Here is a 25,242-nt window from a genome sequence, read left to right as displayed (position 1 = left end):
GAAGTTATATCGGGGGTAATGATCATCTTTCCTGAAATGTCCTCAGTGGGAACGAAAGCTTGCTCCTCGTTAATGTACTCGACAAGGTCCTCGTTCACGAACTCGTCTCCCGGATCTACTCAAAACAAGACCACAAACAATAGAACAATAATTAATCATGGTGCAATGCACAAGAAACATGATGCAAGACATGTCATGAAATGCAAGAGAAGATGTGCATATGCGGATGAGGTGCTTCGAAAGGGGTGCATTCGAGACGGAAGGAGAAACAATGAACATGGCACAATCTTGATAACCCAAGCATGCCACTGGATAGGTCGGAAGATTTGGGTTGAAATCGATATAAAGATCACCAGAAACAGATGCACGGTTTGAAAATGACAAGCAAAACCTTATACAATGCAAGCTGTTGAAAACAGCAACATGACAACTTAGATGCATCATATGAATATGCAACAGGGCTTTAACATGAAAATAAATGGCATGGCAAGGAACTACATGTCAAGCACTACGAAACGTGATTACTGAGCTACTGCTAAAACTCACTAGAACATGTTTAAAACAGCATGGAAAAAATGCAAACGATAACAGTCTTACAGACTTGGCAAAATTCTGGACATGATAGAAAACTGATCTGATTAGCAATGTTTAGGGCTAGTAAAATAGATGCTAAAAGTACAGATCATGGCAAACAAGAACATGACATACTACTACTAAATGCAGGTAATAAAACTTACTTACTGAGCTTATCCTTGTTCTTCATGGGAAAGATGCTAGCTTCATGCAAACAGGGGCAAATGACATAAACTATCCAGACTTAGCAAAATAAGCTAGCATGGCAAAAGCAAATGCAAGCGGGCATGTTTACAATCTTGTTTAGCTCAAAACATGGCATCTCATGGCATGCAAAAGAATCTAGAGCCGTATGCGTTGAAGGGATGTACAAATCCTGCGTGCCAGATTTTCTCTTGGCTTAGCGCTGAAGTCTCGCTTTGTATAATGTATTCAATATGAACTATTTGCGTTGAAGAGATGCACAAATCCCACGCGGTGAATTTTCCCACGGCTTACTAGGGAAGACCTTACTCTCACTTTGCGATGAAGAGCTGCACAAATCCTACTCGGCACATCTTCCCTTAGCTTCCCGCGGAAGCTGTCGGTTTACATATGAGTGTTCTATCTGAAACATTTGCGATGAAGAGCTGCCCAAATCCTGCTTGACACATTTTCACTTGGCTTCCTAGGGAAGCTGTCGGTTTACATACGTGTGTTCTATTTGTTGATCATCTTTCAAAGTGCCCTACGCAAAAACTCCATGTGGAACCAGAGACTTTTGTTCTCCGTCTGACTCAACCCTCTGTATCCCTGGCAACAATGGCCAGAAAAAGGAGGAAACTAGACTCCGGCAAGCCTCTCCTAGAAGAGCCTTCCGAGACCCCCGATAAAGAGTTTGGAGGGAACAACTCCCCTTCGATCACCGAGCTGCATCCTCCCGCCAGACCACCGGTCCCTGCGATCGAGGACTGCACTCCCTCGAATGAGGAGGTGCCACTGGTCCTTGTTGCCGAGCCACATGCTCCAACTTGGGCGCGACACATAGTCCATTTCCTCCAAACTAGAGAACTTCCCGAAGAGCAAGAAGAAGCTGAAAGAGTAGCCCGGAGGGCCAGTATGTATTAGTTTGTTGACGATGCGCTATATAGAGGAAGGCCCAACAGTGTGAAATTTAAGTGCATTTGTCGGGAAGAAGGAAAGGAACTGTTGGCAGAGATACACAAGGGTATGTGTGGCTCACACATTGGATCAAGGGCCCTGGTTGGAAAAGCCTTCTGGCAAGGATTTTACTGGCCCATATCCCTCCAAGATGCAGTTGAGCTGGTCACCAAATGTGAAGCCTGCCAGTTCCACTCCAAGAATATCCATCAGCCTGCCCAAGCTCTCCAGACGATCTCTTTATCATGGCCCTTCTCGGTTTGGGGGCTCGACATCCTATCCCCTCCCCCCATGCTACTGAGGACTTTGAGTTCTTGTCCGTCGCTATCGTCAAGTTTACAAAGTGGCCAGAGGTGGAGCCCATGAGAAAGGTGACTGCACAATCAGCTATCAAGTTCTTGAAAGGATTGGTATGCCGCTTCGGGGTCCCTACTTGAATCATCACTGACAATGGCACCCAATTCACGAGCCGCGCCTTCATGCACCATGTTCATGCCTTCAGAAGCAAGATATCATTTTCCTTTGTTGCCCATCCCAGAAGCAACGGGAAAGCTGAGAGGGCGAACGCTGAAGTGCTACGAGGACTCAAGACAAGAACATTTGATAAGCTGTGGAAGTGTGGCGGGTGTCGGTGTCAAAACCGGCCGATCTCGGGTAGGGGGTCCTGAACTGTGCCTCTGAGGATCGAAGGTAACAAGGGACACAAGGAACATGATGTTTACCAAGGTTCGGGCCCTCTTAATGGAGGTAAAACCCTACGTCCTGCTTGATTGTATTTGATGAGTATAGGGGTTACAAGAGTCGATCTACCTCGAGATCATAATGGCTGAACCCTAGATGTCTAGCCTATATGAATTCTGATGAACCCTATGGACTAAAACCTCCAGTTTATATATACACCGGAAGGGCACATGGTCAGTTTACAAGGGAAGGAAACAACACATCCGGACTCCAATCTTGTCGTCCATGCATCTAGGAGTCCTACCCGAACATGGGGAATGATCTTCTAGTTTATCTTCACGGCCCATCAGCCCGACCCATATTGAGTGAGCCAGACACCTGAGGACCCACGAATCTAGGTCTCCCGCAGTAGCCCCCAAACTTGCCTTCAATGACGACGTAGTATCCGGCCCATATCTTTGGCTTTGCAAGGCAGGTTCTTCATTATACTTCGGATGAATGACAATCTGGTTTTGTCCTTTGTGTTCTGCCTTTATGACTCCTTCCTTTTCCGCCTCGATTTCCATGCGTTGAGTGAATGCGAACAGTCCACCATTGTTTACTAAAAAAGAAAACACCCAGCCACGCAGGGATGGCATCTATATAAAGAGATCGAATCCTCAAAGTGCCATCCACATCGAGCAGAGGAAGCACCAAGATCAGCCACAAAAGCCTTCAAATATGGCCAGCGCCCCAGGCTCTTCCTCGCGTCCCCATGGCCCTCAAGAGGGTGATTGGAAAAGCTGCTCAGTGCCTCATCTTCAACTGAGTCGACTCCAAACACAGGGCTATCTTCCCCTTACAAATCTAGTCTCGGTTCAAGCAGGATTGGCCTCCATCGGCAACGACGTAATGGCTGAAAATTTCCACAACCCCAATAAGGAGGAGATGGTGTGCTCTATCCCATTTCTGTTATGGGGCTTAGGCTTTCCAATCCATCCCTTTCTTAGGGGCCTATTGGAATTCTACGGCATTCAACTGCACAATCTTACCCCAGGTTTGATTCTGCACATCTCAGGTTTCGTTGCTCTCTGCGAACTGTTCTTAGGCATCAAGGCCCATTTTGAACTATGGAGGAAGTTCTTTTTCCTTGTTCCCCGCCATCGAGGAGGCTCTATATTTGAAGTGGGAGGTGAGGGAGTCCTGGATTAGGGGGTCCTCGGATAGCCGAACTATATACTTTGGCTGGACTATTGGACTATGAAGATACAAGGTTGAAGACTTCGTCCCGTGTCCGGGTGGGACTCTCCTTTGCGTGGAAGGCAAGCTTGGCGATTCAGATATGTAGATCTCCTTCCCTGTAACCGACTCTGTGTAACCCTTGCCCCCTCCAGTGTCTATATAAACTGAAGGGTTTAGTCCGTAGGACAACAACAATCATAATCATAGGCTAGCTTCTAGGGTTTAGCCTCTACGACCTCGTGGTAGATCAACTCTTGTAATACTCATATAATCAAGATCAATCAAGCAGGAAGTAGGGTATTACCTCCATCAAGAGGGCCCGAACCTGGGTAAACATTGTGTCCGCCGCCTCCTATTACCATTAGCCTTAGACGCACAGTTCGGGACCCCCTACCCGAGATCTGCCGGTTTTGACACCGACATTGGTTCTTTCATTGAGAGTTCCACTGTGCCGTCACGGTTAGGCTTGATAGCTCGCCTTGTTGTCAAGGACAATATCACCTCTGGGGGAGCCCTGGCTGTAGGCCAAACTCTCCGACTAGGCGGCTTCATCTTGACCGCCCGTTCGGTCGTCGCGCCGACGATGACTTCTCGGGTCATCAAAAGCAGCCTCCACGTCGGCTCAAAATTCACTGAGCAGATGGATCCAATGGAGCTCTCCTTCTTGAATGAGCTCTTGGATCGCATCTCCGCCCTGGGAGTCGCTACGGACTATGATCAGATCGGGATTAAACCCGACCAAAGGGAGATTAACTCTCCGCCGGTCACCCATCAGATAGCGGTGGTGGAGGAGCAATGCAGCAATTCTTCCTCTATTTTGAGGACAAACTATGTCCGGATTCCCAAGCTCTCTGAGACGGATACCCGTCTACGGGAGGACATGGCCCAAGCTCCGAACCCAGAATCGGACAGCGGGCCGGAAAAATTGGGCAACATCCCGGAGCCCAAACTGCCAAGCTCGGAAACTCCTCTGCCCCTGGGTCTCAGATCGGGTCAGGGTTTGGACCTAAATCTACCCACCCACCTAGACATAAGTGATCTTTCCCACATTAGATAAGAGCCCCAAGAGATAGTACATCACCATTGGGCCAGATTCCTCCTTGTAATGAGCAAGGTCAAGGACTATCGCGAGGAAGACGCAATTTCATTCTTTTGCAAAAATTGCACGGACAGGGGCATCCTCAACGCCGTAAGTTACCGTGACATAGCACACTTCACTGACTTGGCGGCCATAGTACAGAAGTACTATGTGATGGAAAGCGCCTGGAAAACCCAAACAAAATTCTAGGATCCTCCGGCTCTCACTAAACCCCCCATCTGAACTAAAAGGGTGCACTCTCGCAAGTCACCCGATCCAATTACAAAGAAACCAAAGCCCACTACATGGCGTGGAACCGTATTGGAGGGATGGCTCAATGGGCCATGCAAAATTCACAGTACATCGGATACCATGCCAACACATAGCCTTAGAGCATGTTGGATACTCCGGCAGGTGGCCAAGAGCGGCGAGGATCTCCTCATCAACAATATCACAGAGCACCATCCCATGGAAAATAACAATACATTATTGATAGTCTTCGAGACTTTCGCCTCAAATAATAGACGCAAGCGAGCACTCCGCAGCCTCGCCGAAGTCTGCCACATTGCAACAATAAATCCATGGAACGATACAGCCATAACCTTCAATGCCAGTGACGAACCTCAATTCCGAATAGTCCGAGCACCAGCCGCTTTGGTCCTTAGTCCAATTGTGGATGGCTTCCGGCTTACTAAAGTGCTCATGGACAGTGGCAGCGGATTAAACCTCATCTACGAGGAGACTCTTAGCAAAATGGAAATAGACAAGAGCCGCATTGAGCAAAGCAGCACGACCTTCAGAGGAATCATCCCTAGTCGGGAGGCACGATGTGCGGGAAAAATCACACTAGATGTGGTATTTGGCATGCCGGAGAATTATAGGTCCGAAGAAATCACATTCCATGTGGCCCCGTTTAGTAGAGGATACCACGCCCTTTTAGGGCGGGATGCATTCATGAGCTTCCAAGCTATACCCCATTACGGGTACATGAAGCTCAAGATGCCCGGGCCCAATGGAATCATCACTCTAGCTAGTGATCCTGACGTAGCACTCCGCGCCGAAAATAAAACCGCCGCACTACCCTCGAGGCATTATTCGAAGCCCTCGCGGTCGAAGAACTAACTGCACTGCGCTCCATAGTGGATAGGGACGACGTGATACTCAACAAAAGACCAAAGTCCACCTCTTTCAAACCAGCAGACGAAATAATCAAATTCCAGGTCCACCCTACGGACCCTACAAAAACAGCATCTATCGGGGCATAGCTGAACCCCACAATAGACGCCGGACTGCGGGAGTTCTTGCGCGAGAATTGGGACATCTTTGCCTGGCATCCTTCACACATGCCAGGAATCCCACGCAGGCTGGCCGAGCATAGCCTAAACATACTAAAGGGATAAAAGTCAGTCAAGCAGACTCTTCGGCATTTTTCAGAACCTAAGTGACAAGCGATGGGAGAGGATCTAGCCAAGTTACTCAAGGCCGGATTCATTAGAGAAATAAAACATCCGGACTGGCTAGCAAACCTGGTGTTGGTACCAAAGAAGGACAAATCCTGGCGCCTATGTGTCGATTTCAAGGACATTAACAAGGCTTGCCCCAAGGATCCCTTCCCCCTCCCCCGCATCGATCAAATTATCGACGCTACCGCAGGACAAGACTCATTGTGTCTCATCGACGCATACTCTAGATACCATCAAATCAAGATGGCCGAGTCCGATCAAGCCGCAAACGGCATTCATCACTCCATACGGCCCCTTCTGTTTTAACACCATGCCTTTCGGGCTCAAAAACGCCGATGCAACCTATCAACGCATGATTCAGACATGCCTGGAAACACAAATTGGAAAAACAAGGGAGGCATACGTAGACGATGTGGTCATCAAAACCAGACACGTTGAATCTTTAATAGACGACTTGAGGCTTACGTTCGACAATCTCTGAACATATGACATCAAGCTCAATCCGGAAAAATGCATTTTCGGCGTGCCTGTCGGAAAGCTCTTGAGCTTCATTGTTTCCAATAGAGGAATTGAAGCAAATCCGGCTAAAATCTGAGCTCTGTCACAGTTGGCTACCCCAACAGACCTCAAGCAAATCCATAAATTAACTGGATGTGTGGCTGCCTTAAGCCGCTTTATCTCCCGATTGGGAGAAAAGGCACTACCTCTTTATCGCCTTCTTCGACGCACCGAACACTTCGAGTGGACGGACGCGGCCACGACCGGATTGGAAGAGATAAAAGCCCTCTTGGCCGCACCAAAAATCGGCGAACCAATGCTGTTATATATAGCAGCAACACACCAGGTTGTAAGCATAGTGCTCGTCGTCGAACGAGAGACGGATGGACATAAGTTCCCTCTTTAAAAGACGGTATATTACATATCCATTGTCCTCACTCCATGCAAATCACGGTACCCACATTATCAAAAGATAGCATACGCGGTCTTCATGGCATCCCGGAAACTACGACACTACTTCCAAGAGTGTTCAATCACGGTGGCCTCCAAAGTACCACTTAACAACATAATAAATAACCGCGATGCCACGGGCCGGATTGCTAAATGGGCTATCGAGCTCCTCCCGTTCGATATAACATACAAACCACGGTGAGCCATTAAGTCGCAAGTACTGGCTGACTTCGTCGCTGAATGGACATAAGGCGAACTCCCTGAAGAGTATGGCGCATACTCCAATTGGATCATGCACTTTGACAGCTCTAAGATGCTGGCTGGTCTGGGGGCAGGCGTCTTCCTGACATCCCCCACGGGAGATACAGTCTAATATGTACTCCAAATATTATACACAGACTCCAACAATGCAGCCGAATATGACGCTCCATTGCATGGTCTTCGGATGGCAGTCTCCATGGGCATTCAACGGCTAGAGGTGCGGGGGATTCGAACCTCGCAATATCTCAAATAAATGGAGACTTTGACACCAAGGACCCAAAAATGGCGGCTTACCGCAATGCCGTCCTCAAAATGTCAGCTCGGTTCGAGGGGCTCGAATTCCACCATGTGGTCCGAGAAAACAATCAAGCGGCGGATATCCTCGCCCGCATTGGTGCTAAGCGTGACCCTGTCCCACCTAATATCTTCTTGGAAAGGCTGTTCAAGCTATCCATGGTGTGGGAAGGGGAGACCGGCAACAACAGTCTGGATCCGACCACAACACCAGACCCCGAACACTTTGACGTAATCGAAGGCTCCGCCACCGAAATAACACCTTCGGCCCACGTGATTATGGTTGTCATCGCCCCGTGGACAGAACCCTTCTTGGCTTACCTATATAGGCAAGAACTCCCTGAGGACCAAAACGAGACACGCTGCATTGTCCAGTGGTCTAAAGCCTACAAGGTCCATGAGGGAGAGCTTTATAACAAAAGCGCTACCGGAGTACTTCAAAGGTGCATCTCCGAAGAGGAAGGACGACAACTTTTGGCAGAAATTCATGCTGGACTCGGCGGCCACCATGCCGCAGCTCGGGCCCTTGTAAGCAAGGCCTTTCATACAGGTTTCTACTAGCCGACAGCCCGAGCAGACGCACAGGACCTCGTCCAACATTGCGTCAGTTGCCAGCTTTTTGCAAATCAAAGCCATATGCCACCTACCGCTCTTCAAACAATCCCCATAACTTGGACCTTTGCAGTCTGGGGGCTTGATATGGTTGGACTCTTAAAGGTGGAAGCCATAAGAAAAAATACTTGTTGGTCATGGTGGATAAATTCACCAAATGGATAGACGCCAAACCAGTTAAAACGGTCGAGTTCGGACCAGTGATAGACTTCATATCCGGGGTCGTACACCGTTACGGTGTCCCCCGCAGCATCATCACCAATAATGGCTCAAACTTCATAGCTGACAAGGTAAAACCTTGGTGCGGCAACATGCGCATTAAGCTCGGTTATGCCTCCGTCTATCAACCCCAAACAAACAGTCAATTCGAACGAGCAAATGATCTTATTATGAGCGGCATCAAACCCAGACTAGTGCATTCCTTGAAGGAATCACATACGCACTAGGTTGAGTAGCTCGACTCCGTACTATGGGGGCTGTGGACCACGCACTACAAAAAAATACACTTCCATGATGATACATGTTTGTCACAGTAGGTCGCTTTTTTTGTCATGCATGTACATCCATGACAAATTTATGACAGAATCAAGATAGTCATACCTGTGCTGTCGTAGAAGTGTTCCATGACTAACAAATTTATCATCACGGAAGTGTCCACTTCCATGACGATAAATCGTGCGTCACAAAAGTGCTTTCGTCAAGGGTGACCGACACGTGGCATCCACCGTAACGGAACGCCGTTAAGCTATCGGGTCGGGTTTTGGATCCGATAACCCGTTAACAGCCCCGACCAATGGGAAATTTCCACGTGTAAAATTCTTATTGGCCGGACGAAACATGTGTCAGCTCGTCAATGGGTCAGATAGGTGCCTATGATATGTCGACACGTGGCACGACCCAACAGTGGCCCATTTAACTTACAAAGCCGGCCCGTTTGACTTGGTCAAAAGTTAACGGGCTGGCCCATGAAAAGCCTGTTAACGGTCTCTTCGCAAATAGACCATTTCACGGCCCGTTAACTCACGGCCCGTTAGGCCCTAAAGGAAATCGGCCCAACAACGTCATGTGGGCCGTCGAATATAATACCAGCCCATTTCACTTTCGGCCCATGTATGGCCCATGACGTCTTTCGGCCCATATGAGGCCTTCGTATCTTTCGGCCCATTACAGGCCCACGGTGAGTCTAGCCCATAATGAACAATAATTTTCTTTATACCCGTTAACGGCCCGTGATTTACATGGGCCGTTTCCAGCCTGTGTTAGCTTTCGGCCTATTGATGGCCCATACGTTCTTGGGCTCCTTTTCGGCCCTCGATTACTTCCGGCCCGTTACTGGCCTGTTCCACTAATGGGCCAAATTCGGCCCACGGCAAGAGTCGGCCCGTTACTGGCATGTTACCCTAATGGGCCAAAATCGGCCCATGGCAAGAGTCGGCCCGTTTCTGGACGGTTAACCCGTTGCCCCGTTTCCAGCCTGTCCTATATTCTGGCCCATTAACGACCCGTTATGCCTATGACAGAATTAAGCCTTTGCTGTTCTACGGCCTGTTAACGGCATGTTACCATGCTGGGCCGATACCAAGTACGTTTGATTATGGCCCATGTAGACACATTTATCCGATGGCCCGAGGCCCACCGATAACAGGCCCATTTATCGATGGCCCGTAGGTGACCCATGGATCCTACGGTCTGTATATGGCCCATGGTAGTTGCGGCCACTAGAAAACCAGGGAAAAAGAAGACTAGGAAATAAATAAGGCCGAAACTAACGCTAGGCTATTAAGGCGATTGCATAGATTACATCCACTCGGCATCAAAGATCGCCACCAGTGCAAATATAGGGAACACCCTACACTATACAAAAAATGGCTTGTTGTTTTCTTCAGGCAGTGGCTGCACGTTAAGAATACATTTCGTATCGCACCAAAACAAATTACAACTATATAACAAAAGGAAGGTTGGCATAAAACTTAATAGTCTAGCAGATAAATGCACCACCAGAAGTTCAGAAGCTCAGTTCATTTGACCTGACCGTTACGTTTTCATGCTGTATTGTCCGATGGAGCACCATAACCCTTGCCTTCATTTCCCCTAGGCTCCTGAACAACATAGCAAATGTCTGATAGTCTGGTTTCAAAACCATGCATATCTTGACGACATTGAGCAATGTTTTCCTTGTTTCACAAAGGGTCTCTGTTAGGGAATGGACTTGTGTCTGGAGCGCAGATACAACATTGCCTTGAGCTTGCATATCTTGATCATGAGGCAGTTTGGACGATATTGCCTTAAAAACCAACCCAGTATTACGCAAGAATGTGCTTTTGGCACTGTTAGTGGATAGGTACTGACCAACTGCAGCAAGAGCTGACATTGCAGTTATAGTTGCCTCGCCACCTTCAGAAGGTGGCGGTTCCACCATTTTTTCCATAGCTCGCTGAAAAGTTGAGGTTTTACATTAGTAGTACCAGAATAGAAGATATTAAGGAGGCAACAAAACCAAACAAAATAGCTTTGGTCTATATACAGAACTTATTCTGGTGAACCCATGTAAAATATTAGTTGTATTTTATTGCAAAGTACATAATAAAACCAGGTTCCAAACATATGACCATGTACCATCGCTAATGTATTGTCTATTTCTTCACATTGTATTGAGGGCTAAGGATGAAGAGACGAAGTTTATAATACGGTAAGCATAGTATGACGTCATTCATATCACAAAACAACTGAGAATAGACAAACATGCAATTGTAACATTGTGTGGGCAAGTCTAGCACGGAACTAGATTATGGGTCAAGATGAAAGGAACATCACTCCTCTCTTTTAAACCTTGTAAGGTGCAATGATACGCTAAGACAATTGTGTATAAAATTGAAAAGAGTAATAGACATTGGCTGCAAACCATGCAGTTCAAGGCACAAGTCAGAGTAAGTAGTAGTTAAAAGGCAAGAGGATTAAGGACATACAACAGCGGCTTTGACTGGTGTAGTCATGCCCTTCTTCTTGCTAGTGTGATAGTCCTTGAAGATTTCCACAACATTTGGTTCAGGTACTTTTTGGTCCTTGCGGGCTTTCCTCTACATTTGGAACAAGTCAATATAGATCTGATAATATGGTACAGCAAAAAGAGTGAAACAACAGCTAATTACAAGAGCCTCGCAGTGTGCAATATAGCTACGAGATCCCGTCGTCTGTTGGAATTTCACTTTCATACGGTTGGCCTTGTTCTTTGAACAGTTCACCTACAAGAAGATAGATTTGTATGGCACATGCATAAATAGGACTTCAACATGTGATCTGATGACATATATATATAATGTACCTGATACTTCGGATCGGACCAGTGTTTAACGAGGCCTCTCCAGTCTTCATCAGATATATTTTCCACTGGAGATGTTTGGGCAAGTTCACTGTTAGCCTTGCCTTCAACGTGAGTTTTCCTCAAGTTATACCGATACTGTCGCAGAGGAGACTTGAAAACATGGGTGCAAGCTTGTCTGGTTGCATCATCTTGGCTATCCAACTTGAACCTCATCTGTTGAAAATTATGGGAGTCTCATTATTAGCAACCTAGAAAGTATTGGACAGAGCAAGACGATATTACTAGTTTCCATACATAACCATACTTACAGATAAATGGTCGAGGAAGGTGTTGAACTGGGTTTCGTCTTTGTCATTCCTATACTAAATCCATGTTGGGAGGATACGTACATGACACCTAACAGCAACCGCTGCCTCTGATACTAACTTGGCTGACTCTGTAGCATCACGTGGCCTTTTTAAAGCTGCCTCAAAATGGATCTCCATTCTTCCTCCTCTAGATTTAGTTAACCTATCGAGAATTATCCCTGATGTTTGTTTCCTCTTGCGCCTAGGTGCTAGTCCAACAACAAACATAGGAAGTGTTAGTGTACATCAAACTGTGAGACTACATATAAAGAAGCATGCAACTGTAACGTGACTCCAGCAACTACCTTCTTGCTGTTGAAGCTCACAAGGTTCATCTGATATTGCCAACTCGTCTTGTGTCAAGAGTGCTTGGGAAGTAGTGTCAGGTGGCAAGGGAGCTTGGGAACGTGCTGCTAGCTCAGTTGACGCACGAGTACGTCATGCAGCTGGTAGTACTATGGTAGGTGTTGCAGGAACTAGGGCTGTCTCTGCTTGTTTGGTGGCAGCTATTTGTTTCTGTTTATCTTTTTTTGCAACTCGTGTAGCATGGGATGCCGTGTTTGTAGAATTTTTTGCTGGAATTTGACCTTCTATTGCACCATCAGTACCAACAGAATCTGCAAGATTCATCCGCTTCTCATTCCATGCCATTCTGTGTTTCTTCCTCTTTCTCTGTGCCATGTTAAGTCAAGCCGACAAGAAAAACGAATAACAATTTAGTTCTTCAGAACAAATTGATGCGTGATGCAGACGAACTGAACTTTGATGTTAGACAACCACATGATAGGAGGATGTAATATGTATGAAAAACAGGACAGAAGAGATAACCAGAACTATGATGTGTAAACTAAGAAGAAGACATTTCACCAAATTAGAAGCAATGCAATGGAAGGTAGACACCATATGAAAGATTCTACAAATATCGCTCTGCCAAGTTAATAGTGTCTCATCATAAATGGCGTTTGAACAAATGTGAAGCAGTACAAGAAATAAATCATATGCAAGATGCAAACTACATCACACTACCATGTTAGAGGTCTCTCGTCATTAGTGCCATTGCATATTCACAGCTTATGATGTGTAAACTAAGGAGAAGGCATTTCAACAAATTAGAAGCAATGGAAGCTAGACACCATATGAAAGATGCAACGAATATCACTCTACCAAGTTAAAACTGTCTTGTCATAAGTGCCATTTCAACAAATTAGTAGTGCAAGCTAGAAAAGAATGTGAGATCTAACCTATATCACACTCCGAAGTCAAACGTGTCTTATGATAAGTGATTATTGCAGGTTACACAACAGTAGTAATATGATGTAAGAACATGGTGTGATAGACAGATATTGTATGTTCTAGAAACAGGAACACATGTCTTACTCAAGTATAATGTGTAAAGTAAGCAGATGGAATTCAACAAAATTAGAAGCAATACAAGCTAGACATCACACATAACATGCAACCACATATAACAGTGCCAAGTTAGAGGGAGCACCGGTGATGCTGCACTAGGGGAGACGTGCTCATCATAAACACATCTTTGTTGAGTGTCTATGCATGTGTTGTCTTGGAAATCATCTTGGGGGTGTGGAGGAGTAGAAACTGTAGAGGCCCTCCGTTCGGAAGGAGCACCTTTATCCGCTGCCTTGCTAACTTCCTTCCGCTTTATTGATTTTGAATTGTCAAGTAAAAAGGACAAGAAAAAGCAATAAAATTGTCTCTTCAGAACTCATTCATGCATGATACTGACAATCACTACTTTGATGTAAGGCAAACACATGATACCAGGATGGAATATGTACGAAAAACAGGACGGCATGGCATGTTCACAACTGTTTGTGTAAACTAAGCAGAAACCATTCCAGCAAATAAGAAGCAATGCAAGCTAGACACCACATGAAAGATGCAACCAATATGACTCTGCCAAGTTAAAAGTGTCCCATCATAAATGGAATTTCAACAAATTAGAAGCAGCGCATGCTAAAATCATATGAAAGATGCAACTAATATCGCACTGCATATACTAAAGGTGTCTCGTCATGTTGATTGATGCGGGATACAAAAAAAACAATAGTTTTATGTAAGGACATGCTTAATACACAGATGTACTATGTACTAAATACAGGAAGGCATCTCACATTAACAGGTATAATGTATAAGCTAACCAGACTAGCACATGCAGTTTAACTAGATTGGAAGAGTTACAATCTAGACACCATATGCAACATGCAACCACATATCACGCTGCCAAGTTAGAGCAAGCACGTGCGATGCTAGTGTAGGGGAAATGCTGTAATCAACTATAGAGCTACGTTCACTATCTTCATGTAGCATTTCTGTTTCTTGAGAATCATGTCGGGAGGCTGACGCTGCATTCTTTAAATGAGGAGTAGTCCCCTTGCCTGCCTGCCTCATCATAAGTGATTGATGAGGGATACACAAGAACATTAGTTTGATGTAAGAACATGGTTAATACACAGATGTACTAGTATGTACCAAAAACAGAAAGGCATGTCATATTCAAAGGTATAATGTGTAAGCTAAGCAGATGCAATTTAACCAAATTGAAAGCAATACAAGTTAGACATCCGGCTGGAGTGGTGAGCATGATCATCTAGGACCTGAGAGCCTGGTGGGAGGCGGGCTGCTTCGCCACCATTGCAGCTTTTTAGTTGGCTTCCAGGTGATGCCTATCTTTGCTGGGCTTGTCACTGGCTCGGCCAGTGCCCTGACTAGCTATTTGTCTTTTGGTGCTCACGGGATGGTGGTTCATGTAAAAAAATATCTTTCCTTATCTTACCGACTTCGTCCTTTCGAATACAAGCTAGACACCATATGGAACATGCAACCACATATGAAACCGCAAAGTTAAAGCAAGCACCTGGGATGGTAGTTCATTGCGAGCGAGGTCATCAACTCCAGAGCTACATTCCCCGTCTCCATCTGCTGACACTGCACCCATTAAAGCGTTGAAACGTGTCTTGCCTAGCCACACAACAAGATGGAGCGACTTATCTCTTTGCTTTTTGGCTTCTCTCATGGCAGCAGAGTCTGAAATACCCTTGCATAAAAACACAACAGTGAGAGTAAGGGTGAAGTGTGTGCAGAACTAGTGCACTGTAAAAGTAGCAGATAGCAGGTGGATGAAAAATAAATGACAGGAGACATATGATAGCTCTACAACATTGCATGGCAAACAAAATTAGATTCTACTACATATGATTTTGTAATATATGTGCACAGGAAATGCAGGTACTCCTCCAGCACACCACCACATGTTGTCATATCTAAGATAACAGTCGACTGGAAATAAATAGGTCAGTCAATTTTTTTAATGAACCGTCCGATCTATAAGGAATGGGCAGATGGCCTTCGTCTACCTCCTGCCAGTCACTGTTGACGATCTTTCTCGAACCGCCAGCGACCACCGGCCCAGACCCCTGCCTCCGCCGCCCCGCCCTCCCATCGACCTCACACCACCGCCGTGCTTGGCAGCGCCCCCAGGCCATCCCTTTAATCCCGGCCGACCTCCACATCGGGCGCCAGTAGCTCTAGGCCGCACACGCCCCTATGATAAACACCAAGGCGCTGCTTCCCCGGCGTAATAGGCGTACTAGCGCCTGTTACACCCAGGAATGCTTCCGTTAATTCGGAATCAAGTGGCCAGAAATTGAAATTCAGGGGGGAGACGGACCTCTAGCTAAGGTGAAATAGTATATGAGGAGAAACCTTGTGCATCACGAGTTACTAGGAACATCTAGTATCAAGAAGAAGCGGTCAACTAGTGTCTTCTGCGGGATGAATATCGTGCAAGCAGAGACGTAAGATTTGCACGAATAAGGGAAGAGGAGTACCTTTTTCAGTTGTCGGTGTGGTCACCCCCACATGTCGCGCTGATCTTCTTGTTTTTACCGGGGAAACCGATGTTCTGGAGGGTGCATGCTTGGACGAACCCATGGCAAAATTGTTGACTGTGTTGCCGTGGCCGTATGTCGGCGGAGGGGAAGAAGATCCGAGGCGGCGAAGGACGGCGTAGCAGGAACAGCTCTGGTGCGGTGGAGGGTGGAGAAGTTGGAGCGGCAGCGGTGAGGGGCAGGACGGCGTGGTTGAACTGGCTCGGGTACGGACGGCTCGGCCTCGGCTTCAACTACTAGCCATGGAGGGCGTTGCGGTGGACGACGACGTCGGGGTATCGGCTCCGGCGTGATGGAGGAGGGCGGCGGTTGATGGGTGGGATGGGGTGGCGGACGGAGGACGCCGGGGTTTCGCGGCTGGTGGAGAGGTAGTTTTGGCGCCCACGGAGTACGAATGGGGAATCAGACGGGTGGGGGGAACCATGTTTTGGTCTGGGACGCGCTTGTTTTTGGCTTTTTTGAACAGAAGATGGGACGCGCTTGTTTGAAATTTGGGGAAAGTACAAACTTTGCCCCCCTCTTAAATTTGGGACCTACTACGGGTCGGGGGTAGGATGGTAATCCCAGGTGTCCAAAATAGTGGGCGGGAGAGATTTCGGCCGCGCGCATCTGTTCTTAGGCGCCATTGTGTATGAATGTTTTTGGATGCGGTTGTGTGGCATCTAGATGAAGCTACAAACCTACCCCGGTTTAGACCTTTGGACGTCGGGCCGGTAGGTTTCACGGGTCGGAGTTATTAGAAAAGTAATTTACCTGTACAACCAAACATTGGTCTCACGCGGTTTCGGGCGAGTAGAGGCTCTTTTGGCGCTTCGTTCGAAATTTTGAAACACAAGCATTCACGTTTAGAGTACTCTTGAACTATGAGGATTGACCTAAATATACAACGTTATATTTGACTTTGTATGTTTGAAAACCTCATTAAATTATCCGCTTCTTTTTGAAATTTTGACACTTGAAAATCCTATAACTACGATTATTTTGGAATGGAGGAGCTAAATTTTTATCTATTTTGTACACGACTACGTATGCTATTATGTGCAAAATCAGAGCAAAGATTGGTGCCCCCATAATTTAGGTATGGTTTACAAATGCCATGATATCAAATTCAAATAATTGAATGGACTTCATGTTGAATTCGATTTTTTTAAACCACCTTAAGTTGAATTCAAATGTATGCTAGTTCATAGGTAGTAGCTATTTATAATGTCCATTGTGTAACTTTCGTATGTATAATGTGCTTTACACACACAACATGAACTATACTCACATTTATATTCGATTGCTAAAGCGATGCATTGTCTGGAGTTCAAAATACTAACTATGTGGATCAATTGTGTCAAATAATAACATAGACATGCTCAAATTCGATAGAATCTAGATGTCTGATGGATCAATGACCGCTCCTTACGCGAATTGCAAATATCATGATCCCATCCTAATATTTGGATACAATTTATATCTTTAATCAATGTGTAGAGCAGTCTTTTACGTGTAGTTTCACTCTCCATCGGTGGTATCTCACACATGCTCACACAATCTCTCCCGAGGTGTCTTTCTCGCACACATGCTCTAGATATAACCCTCCCTCTCTCTCATAACCATTTACAACTGTTTTCACTAACCTTTATCACAAGCACTCTTCCTCTCGCAAACATACACACGCACAATCCTCATCGACCCTTTCTATATACATGGACCTGCCTACCTGTCTCATGTACGCACATTATCTTTACGCCTGTCTCTCACACATTGTCTCACACCTCTCTTCCTAATCGACGAGTATGATTCTAGCAGAGCATTCTGTAGGATGCCCCTTAAAGTTAGGTTGGATGAATAGTAATATAAGAGATAAAGGGGTTACCTTAGTCCGAGAACCTAGGGTTACAAATCCTAGCCGGCTTTGTCAGTGGACACAGAGTCCTTCACAATTCTGCTATCTTTGTCTTGTACGACTAGTCATCCATGGGTCTTCCTAAATGCGTCACGGGCCAACCAATGTGGCGCAGGACGGAACAGAACGAAGGGCCTCACCTCGACCCACCGGACCTCACGCGGTGACACACACTCTGCCCCCACGTCTCATTATCTTCTCACACCCACAAATACCAACACAAACACCACACACATAGAAAATTTCTCCTGGTGCCTCTATTCCCTCCCCCCTTGCATATACACACTCAACGGAATGGAATCTCTTGTCGTGACGTCATATTCGTCTCTCTCTCTAGACCACTCTCATTTCTCGTGCTATCTCTCCCACGCCCCCCCGTCGGCCCCTCTATCCATGCCTCTCTCGAATACGTAATACACACACATACCTCTCTAGGCCCCGCCAAATGCATCAACTACACATTCACACATGTTACATCACGTACCCCATTGATCTAAAAAGCCCTCTCTTCATGTTTATTTCGCATACAACATTCCTTTTGAATAAAGTGTGGCCAAAAAAATATTTTAGAGTTTCTACATATATACAACATTACAAAGTTATATGGAGGAGTACAAATGCTAATTTGCATTGCATGGTGCCCACAATGATATTTATTCCGCACTGTGAATTTGTATATTTTTATACTATATACAAAGTTAGTCATAATAAAGAGAAACGAAGAGCATCTCTCTCTCCATCGCATACCCCCTGTACGCCCTTTCACGTATGCATACAAAACTATCTCCAGGTCCTCTAAAAGTAAGCCCCCCTCCTAGAAAATTCAGGCATGTTTCATCTTTCTCTCGCGATATATGCAATGACAATCATTGTATTTGAAGCGAAAGCACGATACGTACATTGGACTTCAGAATCCACTCATTACGGTCACCATTTATGTTTAGTGGTTATTATGCAGTCACGGGCTCACCGTACAACTCTGTATTTGCTCATGACATGACTAGTTGACCAGTTAAACGCTCCACGTGGCACCTCTAGTGTTGCATCACATTATCTCACTACCATCGTGCCCACCTGTCGACTTGTATCTACTCTACATCTACACTCTTATAAAATACATAAAATACACTCTTATAAAAAAACAGAGTTGGTGATGATGGTGTGCCTGCCATCCTGCAATATAGGTCGTCCGATTTATATCTGACGGATAGGAAAGAAACTATGGCAATTTTGCAAAAAGGTACCCACACACCTCTCCACATTTGCAAATAAGGGCTTCCATCGTTCATCCTTTTCTCTCACAAGATAAACAAGTCATACAAATGCATCTTGATGTTACATGCAACGCACGGGCATCTTGCTAGTAAGAATGAAAACAAACGACAAAAAAAATATTTGGACGGTGGTTCGAAGTCATGACCGCGGGCACATCGGACAAGGTGTCCTTGTATTGGTATGCTGAGCCGTCTGTTTTAACACACATGAGCTGGTGTGGTGATTATACACACACGCACGCATGCACACAAACTGCATCCACGCAACACTCACACAAACACATGCACCCACGCACGCACGCAACACTCACACATACACACACAGCCACGCATGCACGCAACACTCACACGCACGCACGCAACACTCACACGCACACACGCACGCATGCATGCACACACCAGTACACCACACGACCAACACACACTCTCATGCTCAAGTGCTCAACCTACACGTGCATGCGCACACATCAGGCCCTGACAGACACATACACAACCAGGTGATTCCCGCGCACGGGTTGGAGCGTTGTCGCGCCTGCGTAAATTTGTGTTTATCTGACCTTTTGCCTGTGCGAACTGACAGGTGGGACCCACAATGAACGTGGTCAATTTAACTAGTCAACATGGCGCCATGCAGACTATTTAGCCGGTCAACAGAATGCAATCCGATGCTGAGCTGTGAGCAAGTGACCGTATAATCACCGCAAAACGTATATATTGACCGTAATCAGCTTATTCTGAAGTTTCGTGACCGTATTACGCTTTTCTCTCTTTAGGCCCTCCAAAACTACATCTCTACATGTTCTCGCATGTTACATCTAACAACTATGCAATACATCACTACTACTACACTCTAACACAATAAATCATATGTGTTTTTAGTTTTACTAGATATCATATTTTTACTTATAATTATTCAGTTTGCATACATTAAAATTGCCTTTGAAATGTATGGCCAGTATCATCTACCACGCGGGAAAAATCCCGCCCTTTCTTGTTTAATCGGGTTTGTATCGATGGATCGTGCGAAATAGCAAAACTATACTAGTACTATACAGTACAAGTGACAGTTCACTGGGCCGTCGTGTCGTCTACTCCTTCGTCGTAAGAGTGGAGCGCTCGCTTTCATAAATCTTCTAGTCCCTTTCGCCAACATGTGGGACATCAAGCTACCGGGTCCACGTGCCATACCAGAATACAGTGCAGAGCAGCCGGGGTGAAGCACCCCAATCATGGCACCGGCGTAGTAATGAGCAATGAGGCGTCAAATCACAAACCTGCACCTTTCCCGCAGTTAATTTGGATGGACGAAGCAACCATCATTTCACTCGTTGCTAAATCCGCTTCTCCCTCATCTTCTTCAACTTAACCACGTGTTGCTTCTACCGTTGTTCTGCCTCATGTGGGACGCGGATCGGCTTGGTAAAGCACTGACACGTGGGACCGCATGTTAGCAAACCGCCAGGACAACGTCCTCCAAAAATAAGGAGCCTAATCCTAGACTTACAAAGGGCTACGTAGCTGCTACGTATACTTTCCATCTAATCTATATATGCCCCCTGATTTTCAGGTGGGGTGGGCCTAATCCTCTCCTTCAATCCAATCAAATAGTCCCACATCACATCAGTTCGTAACTTTACGTAAACCATTACGTGGATGTAGAATTGCTCAAATAAGAAACCTCCCCCGCCATCCGCGCGGCAAAATCACCTCCTTTTTACTAATCTCGATTCTATAATTTTTTAGATCAATATAATTGAGATTTGTATAGATAGCACACAGGAGAAAAACCAAGTGGTACGGATAAGGGCATCCACGATGTGTAGCCAAATGTGAAAATAGCTTTTGGCATCGTGGGAACCATTGTGGACGGTGTTGCCAAAGCGAAAAAGATGGAACCGAAGCTCTGTGATTGATTGATTGAAGGAATAGAAAAATGCAACGTCCCTCCTCTTTCTCCCATGCTTGGACGCATGTAGTACTACAGTATAGAGCACAGAGTCTACTCCCCTGTCCCTTCTATCTCAAATCACAAAGCAGTGAGGCGTCAAATCACAAAAGCACGGACGAAGCAACCATCATTTCACTCTTCGCTGACTCCGCTTCTCCATCGTCTTCTTCAAGAAGCCATCTCACCGCATTAGTTAATCCTACTAGTACTAGTAAAGGACTTCCTAGATGCAAATGGTGTTCTCCGTCGAACACACTTCGCCAAACCACCACAAAAAAATATCGTCGACGTCACCGCAATGGGGAAGGAAGTCAAATATAGTTACTACCTCCATTTTTTTGTACACAAGGCCAGTATATCAAAATTACAATTTGGAAAGGGCCACTAACACTAATCGAGGCAAAATTGATGGGGTTAGCAACCAAGGACATTAATATCCCCTGCATGCATGCGGAAGTGAGAAGGTTGGTTTGCATGGCGCTGTATTAATCAAGCGATGAGGAGTGAGATGGTTAGCTCTTTGGTCTTTGGAGAAGAAAATACGCATTAATTGACACGTGAAATGAGGATTTGTATCGATTAAATCCCGCGAAGGAAAACCCAGCCTTTCTTTTTTAACACTAGTACTCCTAGTACGTACTAAAAAGAAACGGAGGGAGTACGTACTTATCCTGTTTGGGTCTAGGCCTTTCATTGCCAAACTTCGCCACACATTTTTGCCAAGCTTGCCTAAAGTTTTCAAAATGAGAAGGAGGTACACTTGCGCACGGCTATCGCGGTCACACCGCACCCTCACACGGTCGCTCCTGCGCGCCGCGGTCGCGCCGCACCCTCACACAGTTGCTCCTGCACGCCGCAAACCCAACCAAGGGAACGCACCCTCACTGACACGTGCTATCGCATGTGAACACACCAAACTCAGCCATCCTATCTCTGACACATAATTTTCGTTCATAGAGTATGTTTATCCAACCGCATGTTGGGGAGTATCCGTATGGCCCGTGCGGTGGTCTGTTGGGGAAGAAGAAGAGGCGAGGAAGAAGGAAAGAAGGGTTAGGAGACGTAGGATATTCATCCAACCGCCTAAAATGGTAGACTGGCCCAAGTCAGGCGACTTGCATAACAAATATATGTTTCTATACAGCAAAAGATCCATGAAAACAACAACATAAAGAAAAACTATCACTGCTCGCAGAAAGAGATAGCCTCGTCGTCTTTGGTTGCCGGCGCGAACCAGCCGTCGCTGCCGACGTGTGTCTCCGCACCATGGTTGTCCTCAGCCTCCAGCTACTCGCTCAAGCGGAACATGCGGGCACTCTGCATGGACGAGAGCAGAGCCCGGTTCAAGTCAAGGACGTCCGGTTCCGCCTGCAGGAGGGCCTCGATGGCAGCGGCGTACGCGCGCTCTGCGTCGAGTCGAGCCTCCGCCGCCCAGCTCAAGTCCAGGATGTCCTATTCCGCCTGTAGGAGGGCGTCGATGAGAGCGGCATCCGCGCGCTCTGCATCGAGTCAAGCCTCTGCCGCCCGGTTCAAGTCCAGGACGTCCGGTTCCGCCTACAGGAGGGCCTTGATGGCAGCGTCATCCGCGCGCTCCGCCTCAAGTTGAGCCTCCGCCGCCTGGTTCACATCCACGACATCCTATTCCGCCTGCAGGAGAGCCTCGATGGCAGCGGCATGTGCATGCTCCGCATCGAGTTGAGCCTCTGCCTCCCGGTCCTCCTTTAGTATCGCCATGTTGAACCGCTGGTCCGCCTGCACCATGCGGGACTCGGACGTCGGCACGAAGTCGACGTCCATCGTCTCATATCCATCGGGGGCCTTCTGCGCCGCGACCTCCGCCATGAACATTGGATCGGCTTCGTCCTCCTCGTAGCTTGGCTCCAGAGAACTCGGGGATTGGCCCGCCGCAAAGCGAGCTTGGGAACGGAGGTCTATGGCGCCGACTGCCACCGCGATTTCTGCGTGGCGCTCCAGCGTCAGCATCTTGTAGTAAGTGATCTTGCGGCGCACCATGGCTTTTCGGCGAACTAGTGGATGCTTGATGCGGGCTAGGGGATCGAAAGGTGGGGGAATGGGCTAGAGATTTGGTGTGGTTTTAGGGCAGTGGCTGGCGTTGGCCGAGCAGCGAAGGTTCTGGTGTGAATAGTGGTTTCGGTGACGACCGGTCAATCGGTTTTGACTGTACATTGCTCTTGTCGCATTCGCGTTGCAGCCCAGGACGCTGGACCCTCCACGTCGCCCACCGAATGGAACGCGCTTTGTCTTGCGTTTTCGCTTGCTTGTGGGACCACAATTGAGAGCAAACCGACGTCCCTCCCCCTCCCCCGCCCGCGTCATTTATTATACCACCACTCCCTTCGTTTTATGCGGAGTAAATAAAAACAGAGGGAGTATTACTACGGATGAGGATCCCCTGACGTGGCTGAACCCATTGAGTAACTGACATGCGGGGCCTAGCAAGCATGGGGTCCGCCAGTAAGTGACCGAAAGGGAGGGTAAGGCAGGGATACCAACGTCAGAGGATCCACTTCCACTATACTACTTTGACCAAATGTTAGAGTAATAATATATGACATGCAACTTACACAAATGTTAGAGTAATAATATATGACATGCAACTTACACAAAGCATACAGGGTCTAATGCGTTTTTCGAGGCTAACTTTGACCAAATGTTAGAGTAATAATATATGACATGAAACTTACACAAAGCATACGGTCAAATTCGTATGTGAAAGGAGTTTCCAATGATATAATTTTCACATTATACATCTCATGTACTATTAATCTTGTCAATAGTCAAATTGGAAACCATCTCGAGTACAAATCTAGGAGTACGTACGAATCTAACAATATTGATTGGGCGTTGTTGAATGTTGATACCTTTTTTATCAAAGTAGATATACTTTGACTACACATAAAACTTATATGTAAACTATTCCCTCCTTCCATCTGTATAGGTCCTAATTCGTTTTCGAGGCTAACTTTGACCAAAAGGTAGAGCAATAATATATGACATGCAACTTAAATAAAGCATACCATCAAATTCGTATGTGAAAGGAGCTTCCAATGATATAATTTTCGCATTATACATGTCATGTACTATTAATCTTGTCAATAGTCAAAGGCGGTCTTGAAAATGCATTAGACCCAATATAGATGGAAGGAGGCAGTAGAAAGGATAGGAGGGAGTATATTGTACGTTCAAAAATGAAACGAACATTGAATACCCTTTATATATGATTTGCGGATGCTATGATCATCGGTTCAAAATTTTGAATCCGCCTTAGGTATCACGTGTCCCCACTCGTTCCCTCTTGATTTCATCTCGGGGTCCGGAGATCTATTAAAAGAGGACTAGGGTGGGTACATGCGAATGATACTCGGCGGAATGTTCAAATGAGGCATGCGGGAGGATGGACTCGATTGGAGGGCCACATGATCGATGGAGAAGAGGGTTGGAGAGGAATGATAAATAATGAAATGCCACATGATTATACTTGAACGGCTCAAATAAACAATAAGTTGTCTCGCTTGGCCTACATAGTGAAAGGCCTAATGCGCAACGCGGAGCACTGACGCTCGAATATGGCCGGGAAAACAGGGAAACAAACATGTGGGGCACACCCGTCGGGATGATGTAGCGCAGACTAGTCCAACGGAGGAGCTGGCCCACGACCTCCTAGCCACCGACAACCATTCATGTGGGTCGTTGGGGCCAACAACAGGGCGCAGCTCCAGCACCGCCTCTGGACACGACGACCGCGGTGAGCGACACGCTCATATCGTCGCTAGACACGGTCGGTTTCAGTTTGCCGAGGGTGGCGTTAGTGCTGTGGCACAACCAACGGTATGTTTGGTTTGTGCCCAAGGTTGCCCCATCAAAGCATTGGGTAGCCAAAAGTTTGGTTGAGGTATTGGTTGCCCATGATTTGGCCGACATTGGCAAGAAAAATGAACTTGAGTTGGCTAGAGTTCATTGGCATGCCAAAGAAATGGCAACCATCCAAACAAAGACCAATCTTTGGCTCATGACCAAAATTTTGGTTGAGGTATTGGTTGCTCATGATTTGGCCGACATTGGCAAGAAAAATGAACTAGAGTTGGCTAGAGTTCATTGGCATGCCAAAAAAAATGGCAACCATCCAAACAAAGACCAATCTTTTGGTCATGACCAAAATTTTGGCAAGGTGCACTTTGGCCACAATCCAAACACATCCCAACACCCGGCTCGTCGAGGATGCACGGGGCGCCGCGACGCATCCGCGAAGTGGTG

Source organism: Triticum urartu, chromosome 3A (genome assembly GCF_056163025.1).
Source record: "Triticum urartu cultivar PI428250 chromosome 3A, HENAU_Tu73, whole genome shotgun sequence".
NCBI lineage: Eukaryota > Viridiplantae > Streptophyta > Magnoliopsida > Poales > Poaceae > Triticum > Triticum urartu.
The sequence above is the reverse complement of the archived record's forward strand: the minus strand, read 5'-3'. Positions refer to the sequence as shown.